At 49.1% G+C, this 10,594-nt stretch overlaps 1 pseudogene; it reads left to right on the forward strand.

Moving 5' to 3' along the window:
- The first annotated feature begins 1,339 nt into the window (after positions 1–1,339).
- On the forward strand, positions 1,340–2,290 carry LOC105756111 (olfactory receptor 1361-like; annotated as a pseudogene).
- Positions 2,291–10,594: the final 8,304 nt, after the last annotated feature.

The following is a 10,594-nucleotide window of genomic DNA, read 5'->3' on the forward strand; positions in this document are numbered from 1 at the left end:
AAAAGAGGTCTAGAGTTCATAAATCACAGCATGCTGGCCTCTCCTCCAGCCAACCCTCCTTCAGAGTATCCTATATCCCAAATGGTTTTATGGTCTAAGTCCGGCTTTGTAATGTGTTCCTAACATTCCCATCAGCAAAATGGAGTAGACAGGTATCATTAATCGTCTCTAAAGATGACCATACATGAGAAACTAGGGTTACAGAGAAAACACAGGAATAGCCCCAGTTCTGAACATGGGAAGTGTGAAGAAAGAGGATTTAATCACTGAATTTTCACATCTATGGACACAGAACCAGAAGAGCAAGGTGATGAGAACTGAAGTCCTAGGGAATTTTGTCCGGGATTTGTCTCCATCAAGATGGCTCCATGTCTAATATCTTCACGTTTTGACCCAAAAGTTACACCTACATCTTAAGTAATCTGTCATCATTGTTTGGTCCAAAGGGGCCAAAAGGTAGGTGGTAATTACTCTCTTTTTGTCTCTAATGAGGCTCTTAGGGAATCTGTTCCCAGTGAACATGTAGACGGCTATAAATGCTTGCTCTGTGATTCCCCCAAATAGCCTTCCTGCAGACAGAACTAAGACTATGAACGCCTGCTCCCTCTTGCTCAAACCAAAAAAAAAAAAACCAAACCCATTGTCGTCAGGTCAATCATAGTGACCCTGTCAGACAGAGTAGTACTGCCCCATAGAGTTTCCAAGGAGTACCTGGTGGACTTGAACTGCTGACCTTTTGGTTAGCAGCCATAGCACTTAACTACTATGCCACCAGGATTTCCAGTCTGTATTTCCAAGACTTTCCAATCCTCAGAATAAAGAAGCATTGGCAAGTTATGCAGAGGTGAAAAACACATGATAGCTACAGAATAAACTTCCCTTGGTAAGATTACAACAGAGGAGACATCAATTTTTGTTTTTTAAGACATGAAATTCTTCCAGATCCAGGGAGCAATAATAGGAGTCCTACATCTATCAGCTAGAACTTGGGATAAACCCAGTAACAATTAGCTGTTTCTCTTGTCTCTTTAGGCACGACTGAGGACTTGGGAGTGGAAACTGGAAAATGTAAGCAGAGACGTAAATAGTCAGAGTTGGGGTGTGTATATGCCTGTGTATTTTTCAATGTTAAATATACAAAAGAAGCGCCAGTGATTTCAGTAGGAATGACATCAGAATTAAGTGTTGGAAATTGGGTGAATAATTTGGATGACTGATTCTATCTTAGCAACCCTATTATCTGATTTGCAAATGTGGCTCAACCTGGAGCTTGATTTGTCATATCATAACCATCCGTGTCTAGGTTTCTGAATTTGCTCTTGGGCATTTTCCTGGTTCTATGCCCATGAGCAGGGTAAACCAGTTGAGTGTCTCCGAGTTCCTCCTCCTGGGGCTCCCCAGGCAGTCCCAGCAGCAGCAGCAGCTCCTCTTCATGCTCTTCCTGAGCATGTACCTGGCCACAGTCCTGGGAAACCTGCTCATCATCCTGGCCATCAGTAGAGAGTCCCACCTGCACACCCCCGTGTACTTCTTCCTCAGCAACCCGTCCTTCGTGGACATCTGCTTCACCTCCACCACCATCCCCAAGATGCTGCCCAACCACATACTCGGGAGTCAGAACATCTCCTCCCCTGGGTGTCTCACACAAATGTATTTTTTCATTGTGTTTGGTGATGTGGACAATTTCCTCTTGGCTGTGATGGCCTATGATTGCTTTGTTGCTGTGTGCCACCCCTTACACTACAGAACAAAAATGACCCCTCATCTCTGTGCTCCACTGGTGGTTGAGTCATGGATTATTGGGAATTTGAATGTTCTGTTGCACACCCTGCTGATGGCTTGACTCTCGTCCTGTGCAAACAGCACGATCCCCCACTTCTTCTGTGATGTGACTCTTCTTCTGGGACTCTCCTGCTCTGACACACACCTCAGTGAGATGGTGATTTTTACTGAGGGTTCCCTGATAATGATCACCCCATTTGTCTGCATCCTGGTTTCCTACATTTGCGTCACCTCTGCTGTCCTAAGAGTCTCATTCACAAAGGGAAAATGGAAAGCCTTCTGCACCTGTGGTTCCCACCTGGCTGTGGTTTCCCTCTTCTATGGCACCATCATTGCTGTGTATTTCAACCCTTCATCCTCCCACTCAGCTGAGAAAGACACCACAGCTGCTGTGATGTATACAGTGGTGACCCCCATGCTGAACGCTTTCATCTACAGTCTGAGGAACAAGGACAACAAAAGGGCCCTAAAAAAAGTGATTTCTGTGAAACATTTTTTTTTTCAATAATAACATTGACTCTGAATGTCATAAAGGAAACTAGTTTGGAATAAAATCTTTTTTTTTTTCTCTTCTCTAAAACTTAGCATTTGTTCCATCCATGTATTTGCCTTGGGAGAATGAAACTCTCTGCACCATCCTCACATTCTTTGCTATGTTTGAACCCATGGTTACGGCCACTGTTTCAATCCTTCTAAGGAGCATTCTGGCTGTACTTCTTCCAAAACAGATTTGTTTGTTCTCCTGATTCTATTTCTGGAATGTTTTTGTTCCATAGTCTCTTTGTCTACAGTTGGGTCAAAACCAACTTAGCTTTATGATAAGTTTTGACATCCAGGAACGTACAAACCCTCCAGACTTGTTTTAGTTATTGTTCATCCATTGCATTTTCGTATTAGAATCAGCTTGTCAATTTACACAAAAATAGCACCTGGGATTTTGATTGCAATTTTTCTATAGATCAGTTTGGAGTGATTTGACATCATTACAACACTGACTCTTGCAATTCATGAACATAGTATATCCTTCCATTTATTAATTCTTTTATTTTTTTCACTTACCATAGTAGTGTTCTATATTCTACTCGGATAGGGTTTGCAGCTTTCATTAGATTTTCCCCCCACATTTTATGTTTTGGATGCTAGTGTAAATTATGTTTGAATATAATTTTCTATTTTTTACAGATCCATAAAAATACAGTTGATTTCTGTAGATTGATCTTGGATTCAGTGACCTTGGAAATTTGCTTATTATTTCTAATCTATAGATTTTTCTACATATTCAGGCATGTCATCTGTGAATAATGGCAATATTTAAGTAAGTATTTAAAGATTTTCAATCAGTGTTTATATCTTTTAATTAATTTTCTTTCCTTATTGCTCTATCTAGGACTCCCCATAAAATGTTAAATAGAAGTGTGGTAGAGGGCATTTTTATTTAGTTCTAGAATTCAGGCAAGAAGCTTTCAAAATTCTACCATTAAATATGATATTTATTGTCATTAAAAAATAGTTACCATTTATCAGTTACTGTTGTTGGGTGACAAACATCCCCAAATTTAGCATCATAAAACAACTATTTTATTATGCTGATGGATTCTGTGGTTCAGGAATTCAATGGGAACAGCAGGTTTAACTTGTATCTGTCAAGTCTGGGGCTCAGCTGGGAAGAGTTGAAGACTGGGGACAGCTGGAAGGCTGGGGGCCAGAAGCATCTGGAGGCCCCTTTACTCACTTGTCTGTCGTGTGGACTGAGAGGAATCAAAGGCTGAGCTCGGCTGGGACTGCGTGGAAGCTTAAGGGAGTGGATAAGATAGCTGGTTTATCCAATTATCCAGCAGAACTAAACCCTTCACCTGAAAATCTGACTATGTCTATGAACCAGCAAACCACATCCCAGGATTCAGCAAACAACTGCGCAGTGGGGTGATTGAAGTGACCTGTGACTCAGCTGGAGATCAATTAAGCAGACGGTAACAGGGTGGCTCGTTTGTCTGGGGGTATGATTCTCGCTTTGCGTGGGAGAGCTCCTGGGTTCAAATCCTGGACCAGCCCTGGTTTCTTTCCTTTCTTTAGGGAGACTGTTTCACCTTTTCAGCGGAAGACAGGAGACCCAGGAGGTGGAAGGTTCCAGCTGCCACAGCCCTTGGGGGGCCCCCAAGGTCAGGAGACCCCGAAAGGTGGTACTAGCTCCCCTGCCCTGACAATAGGGTCACGGTCCAGGCAGATGGAGGGACGAGAGTTGGGCGCAAACCCCTAGCCCATAACCCTGAACTGGGATCCTGGGCCGGGGAAGGTTACTTAGAGTAAGGAAATACGCAAGTCACGCTCATTGGTTGGTTGTTGCCCAAGTCGTGTAAATTGTACTTTAAGTGAAGGTTTACAGAACAAGTAGTTTCTCATTAAACAGTCAGTACACATATTGTTTTATGACATTGATTAACAACCCCACGACATGTCAACACTCTCCCTTCTCGACTTTTTTTTTTTTTTTTGGTGAAAATATACATAGCCAAGATACACCATTTCAAAGATTTCTACATGCACAACTTAGTGGCATCGATTACTTTCTTCCAGCTGTGCTGCTATTCTCACTTTAGATGAAGGTTTACAGAACAAAATAGTTTCTCTTTAAACAGTTAGTGCCCATGTTGCCTTACGACAATAGTTAACAACCCCACTACATGTCAACACTGTCCTTACTCAACCTTAGGTTCCCTATCACCAGCTTTCCTGTCCCCTCCTGCCTTCTAGTCTTCCTCCCTGAACTGTGTGCCTCGTTAGTCCCGTTTTGTTTTATGGGGCTGTCCAATCCCCCGCTGAACGGTGAACCTGAGAAGTGACTTCACCACTGAGCTAAAAGAGTGTCCGGGGGCCATACTCTCGGGGTTTAAAGTCGTGTAATGCTTGTGTGGGCTCCAGAGGTTCGCCTGTCAGATCGCGAGGAGCCCTACTCAGTCTTCAAATCGCGTTTTAGCGGAAAGCGGGAGGGTGAGGTGGCCCGGGCTTCCGCAGGCAGAACTTCGGTGGGAGCTCCTGGCTAGTCTGGGTCCGAGGAAATTTCCATGTGTTGGGTGACCGCGGGGAGGGGAAAGGCCGGGCACCGCAGGGCGCGGGACAGGTTCATCCATACCTACCGGATTCTTGGGGATCTGATCACGCTGGGAGACGCGGAAGGACAGACCAACAGCCGAGCATGCCCTGAACCTGACTCCGATTCCTGGATCCCTGGAGCCTGGACCCCTGGACACGGTCCCTGCTGTCCCGTGGGCGGCATCCTCCGCCCTCCCCACGACCTGGAGGGCAGGAGCAGCTGTCCCTGAATGGCACCCCGGTGGGGAGAGGGCATCACTGACCCGCCCTGGGTACCAGGAAGGTTGGTGGCCTGGCCCACTTCCTCCAGGGGCCGCATTTCCGGCCGCTGGCCTTCCCCGCGCACCTGAGGGCACAGCTGGCCCGCCCTGCCTGGTTCTCTCCTGGGGCAGGTGACTCCTAACCTCAGCCACGTGGGTTCGAACTGCCAGGTCGGGCGCTCGTTCTCTTGGTTTTGGTCCTGCTGAGAGCGGGGGGAGCGGAGCCCAGGGAAGCAGGCGGGGGGGGGGGGGGGTGGTAAGGCGGAGGGATAGGCTTATTTTCAGCACCCACTGGGTGCCACAGTGTGGATGCGGCCTTTCCAAAGAGGAATTGCCCCAGTGATTTCGGCTTCAAGACCCTCGTCGCAGCCGCTGCCCTGCGCTTTGGAGGTCCATCTGCCCCTCTGGGCTGGGAGTTCCCCTGGTCTTTTGTCCCAGCGCGCTCCTGGCTTCAACGAAGTGACCGAAGGGCGGGCCTACTTGGGACCGGGACCCCCAGATGCTGCCTGGCCGTCCCTACTCCTGGGCGGCCTTGTGGTTGTCCCAGCGCGGAGTGGAGGTGACTGCCCAGGAGGGCGGGTCCGGATCTGGGGCGCAGGGCCTGCCCCCCAATTTGTGCGGCTGGGAAGGGTGTGCTGGGCTCCCTCTGGCGTCTGAGCTCCTTCCCAGGAGCCTGAGATCCCGTCACCTCCCTAAGCTGGCTGGCTTCGGCCCTCCCACCCCAGCACAGTCGGCCACGCAGACAAGCCTCAGCGCTTAGTTGTGTGGCTCAGTGTCTAGGGGTGTGATTCTCGCTTAAGGTGCCACAAGTCCTGGGTTCAAATCCCGGACAAGCCCTTTATTTTCCGCAATGGATCACTTCCCTTCCTTTCTTCTCCTATGGATGCTGTTCAGAGATCTAGGTTCCCCTGAGACCTGAGCTCTGGACACTGAAACCGATCCTGTGGAAGGCGATATTTATGAAAAGCCTCAGAAAACCAGACCTACTGACTAGCTGAGACCTGAGGAATCCCCAAGACTATCACCCTGAGATACTCTTCAGACCTTGAATGGAAACTAACCCTTTAGGTCACCTTGTAGCTACATAATAAACTGGCTCAAAAAATAATGAACATTACCCATGAGTACTATGCTTCTTACAAAAGTCACCTCTCTGAGAACAAATGGTCAACAATTATTTTAAAACAAAGATGAGAAGGTAAGGGGGCAGGGAAACTAAATTAATGGAAACAGAACAGCCAGATGGAAGTAATGAGAGTGTTCACCCACTGTGAAGAATGTAACCAATGTCAGTGAACAACTTTTGTAGAAATTGTTCAATGGGAACTTAAACTGCTGTGTAAACCTTCACAGAAAACACAATATAATACATTTTTTTTAAAAAGAGAAGGAATAAACACAGTAATAAAAAATGTTTAATATAACTAAAAAAAGGGGGGAGGGCTCAAGCTTTTTCAAAAGCTGCTACTGACCCTTTTTAAATTTAATTGGGTCCCTGTCACCAGTGAGACTCCAGGGTCCTGTCCCTGCCTTGATATGCTACTTTTGTCAGTACAAACTCCAGCATGGAAGAAGAGAAGAGTCTTTTCTATTTCAGCAGGACCCATCTTCTCCACAGTCAGACTCCATCACAGTCCGAGCCTGGGTTCCCACTGCAGTCCCTGGCCCAGGAGGCCAGAGCTTAGGGATGAGGGAGCCAGCACTGTAGGGAGCAGTGATGGGCTATTGGATTTTGCTGCGCCCTGAGACCTTTCCCTTGCCTCCTCTTCCTTTCTTCTCTGTACCCGCCTCTGTTTCTGGGTCCTTTCCTACACGGGCATAGCCTCCTGGGGCTCCTATCCTCCCCGTTCCAGATCCAGAAGGAGTCCAGGACCCCAGGTTGCGGGCTGAGCTTGGGCTTCGGGGTACAGGGGTATCGAGTTCCAGCGCCCACCAGGAGGGGCATCTCCTCTGCTCTGTTCTGCCAGTCAGCTGTGCTTGGGCCTCCAGGGCCACCTCACAGAGCAATAAACAGACACAGAGACTCCAGACACGGAACACTGGGTTCCACTAACTTGAGAAAGTTATAAAGTCCAAACATATGAAGAACAATAGTGGATGCACTGTTGGTCTGAGGCTCTGATTCCATATGCTTACATCCCCTACACCACCCCCCATGCCCTATCAGCTAAATATGGTCAAGCAACGGATTCAGGAGAGGGCATGCCTTAAAATTGTACCAGAGAATATCAAGTGCCTATTAATAAACCTGGAATATACAGTAAAACCTGTGAGACTGGAACACAGACGGGACTGCCTTGTTTTTCCAGGTCTTGCAAGTTTTCCGCCCTTGACAGGGTGCAGTCTTACCACTTTTCTGTCACTTGCTTTAGTGGAGAATATTTGAGTTTTCCTTCTCTGACAGGTTTCTGCCTTACCCAGGTCCTGGCTTTTGCAGGTTTTACTGTACTGTTCAAAAACTCTACAAGGGTGAAAATAGCTTCTTCAGAATCCCTCAGTTGTAAGACATCTTGTCCCCCAAGTACTTAGGCTTGAGGGGGAGCCTAGGTGGGTTTATGCCTAGTCTGTACTCACATGAGGGTGATCAGCTCCGCCAGCCGCACCCCTTTGTCCAGCCCACAGGACTGGAGAGAGCCCTCTGGTGGGCGGTCACAAGTGCTTGCTGTCCAGTGCCTTCGGCATGTGCTGGAAAGAGGAGTGCTGAGGGCCCAACGGAATCTGCCTCACACAAGAGCTGGTGGATGGTCACACTGGAGAGGTGGAAGCAGGGGAACGGAATGGTGGGAGACCATACGGTTGGACATGTGTTATTGGTAGAGTCTTTGTCTTTGTTTGGGATGGTGCATTTGAGAGCATGTCATGAAGCACCACGGAGGTAAAAAACACATTGCCGTGGGGTCGATTCCTACTTATAGCCACCCTGTAGCACAGAATAGAACTACCCCACAGTGTCTCCAGAGCAGTAATCTTTACTGCAGCAGACTGCCACATCCTTCTCCCATGGAGCAGCTGGTGGGTTCAAACCAGGGACCTTTCAGGTAGCAGCTGAGCACACTTAACCACTGTGCCACCACGGCTCCTTGTCATGAACCAAGGGTCATGAACAATCCAATTTCATGCATTTAAGGACCAACGGGGGAAAAACAAACAAACAAACAAGCCACCACCTTAAGCAGAAGTTCAAGTGACCCGTGACCAGAAACGCCCTTGGGCCCCTGGCAAAAGCAAACGGAAGCTTTCTGTGGAGAAACACTTTGATTCTAGATCTCACAGAATTCCCCACAAAGACATTTACAAGGAAAATGGGCAGCTCACAGTGAGGAAACAAACAAACAAACAAAAAAAACCCAAAAAACCAGCAAATAAGGTACCATGAGCAAAAACCAATAAATAACTCAAAATACTTGTTGCCGTTGCATCAATTCCGACTCATAGCGACCCTATAAGACAGAGTAGAACTGCCCCATAGGGTTTCCAAAGAGCAGTTGGTGGATTCAAACTGCTGACTTTTTGGTTAGCAGCTGTAGCTCTTAACCACTACACCACCAGGGCTCCGCTATGTAACAGGCAGCATAAATATAACTGCAAAGACTTCAGTTGCTAAGATTATCAGACACAGATTATAATACGACCAGGTGCTCCTTGGAAACCCTATGGGGCAGTGCTACGCTTCCTGTAGGGTCGTTATGAGTTGGAATCGACTCAACGGCAACAGGTTTTTTTTTTTTTTTTTTATCCTTATTATAGAAGTCCCTGGGTGGCACAAATTGTTTCGCTCAACTACTAACCCACCCATAGGTGCTGCAGAAGAAAGGCCTAGTGATCTGCTTCCTTAAAGATTACAGCCAAGAAAACTCTATGGAGCAGCTGTACTCTGTAACACATGGGGTTGCCATTAGTTTGAATCTACTGGAAGGCAATGGGTTATCCTTTTTATAGGTCCCTGGGTGGTGCAAACGGTTTGCGCTGGATTACTAACATAAAGGTTGGCGGTTTGCAGCAGTGGAAGAAAGGCCTGGCCACCTGCTTCTGTAAAGATTACAGCCAAGAAAACCCTATGGAGCAGTTCTACTCTGTAACACCTGGGGTCACCCTAAGTTGATATCTACTCCATGGCAATGTTTTTTTTTTAATCCTTATTGTGGCTAAATAAATGGAAGACAAAAATGAAAATATGTTCAAGAACAGGAACTATGTAAAATGCTCTGAGGATTAAGAAAGAATCAAACAGCACTTTTAGAAATCCTGGCAAAAGACAAGAGAGGGGACTCTGGTGGGTTGCCAGGTGCAGCCCTGCCTGGGAGGAAGCAGTGACGAGCTCCCTGCTGCCGAAAACAGTATCAAAGGGGCAGGACCAGCTCAGCCCAGCTCTCAGGTGACTCAGGAATCAGGACACACTCGGACCGGCGGACAGACAGAGGACAGCCCCGGCGCACCCGGGAGACTGCGTCATGGCCTCTCGGATTCGCCCGAGTGCGGCCGCTGCTGCCGGGTGGGCCTAGTTCCTGTGGCCGTTGTCGGAACTCCGACCGGGATCGGGCCGGGCCTCCTGGGTCTCCGTCCGGCTTGCGTCCATCCTCTAGCGCCGAAAAGGCCCATGGAGAAAAGGCCGGACCGCGAGGGTTGGCGGGAACCTGGTCGTGAGACTGAGGGTCTGTCCAGACACTCGTGGACAGCTGGAGTCCCGGCTGGGCTGGCTCGGATCGGTGCCCCGAGCTCGTTCTAGCCTTGAGGTCGGACACGGGGTGGGGGGTGAGCACTGCAGACCCACCCGGGAGCCCCAGTTCAGGTTCAGGTCCCCTCCGCCGGCCGCCAGGTACCAGCCAGTCTCTGGCCCCGTTTTAAGTTCAGGGCAGCTCAGTCAGTGAGCTCAGGGTCCTGGGTTCCAGCCCCACGTGGGGGGTCGCTGCTTTTGATTTAGCCTTGGGGAGCCTGGGCTGGGGACGCTGGGATGTTGGGCGAAGCCAGCGTGTTAGTGAGCCCCTGCTGTGTGCCTGCCCCTGCGGGCCGGTTAGACTGTGCGCTCCCCCAGGGCACCGGCCCGGCGGACGTTCGCCTCACGTGTGTGGCTCTGTGACTGTTTGTTGACTGTGGAAAGGGGGCGACTCTTGAGTAGGGTGTCAGCAGAACCCGATTTGGCCCCCGGTTCTGGGACGCTTGTTTTTGGCGTGCAAAAGGCGGGGAATAGAGGGCAAGAGGCCCGAATCCCAGCTGGGGCTGGGGGAAGGAGAGGGAGGTCTGCAGAGGGAAGAGAAGGTTCGTCTGCCGCGTCGCAGTCTCTTTCCACGCGCTAGACGACTTTGCCCCCAGGGAGGACCCCGCGCGGGCCTAAAGGTTTCACTGTTTCCGCCGGTGGAGTGGACACTCGCGGCCTTATCTGCCCCCTCCTCCGATTGTCACGCCCCCGCAGCTTCCCTCGGCCCCCCTTCTCGTCGCGGTGCTGCGCCATTATGCATGGGTGC

This window comes from Trichechus manatus, unplaced genomic scaffold, assembly GCF_000243295.1.
Source record: "Trichechus manatus latirostris isolate Lorelei unplaced genomic scaffold, TriManLat1.0 scaffold00024, whole genome shotgun sequence".
Classification (NCBI taxonomy): Eukaryota; Metazoa; Chordata; class Mammalia; order Sirenia; family Trichechidae; genus Trichechus; species Trichechus manatus.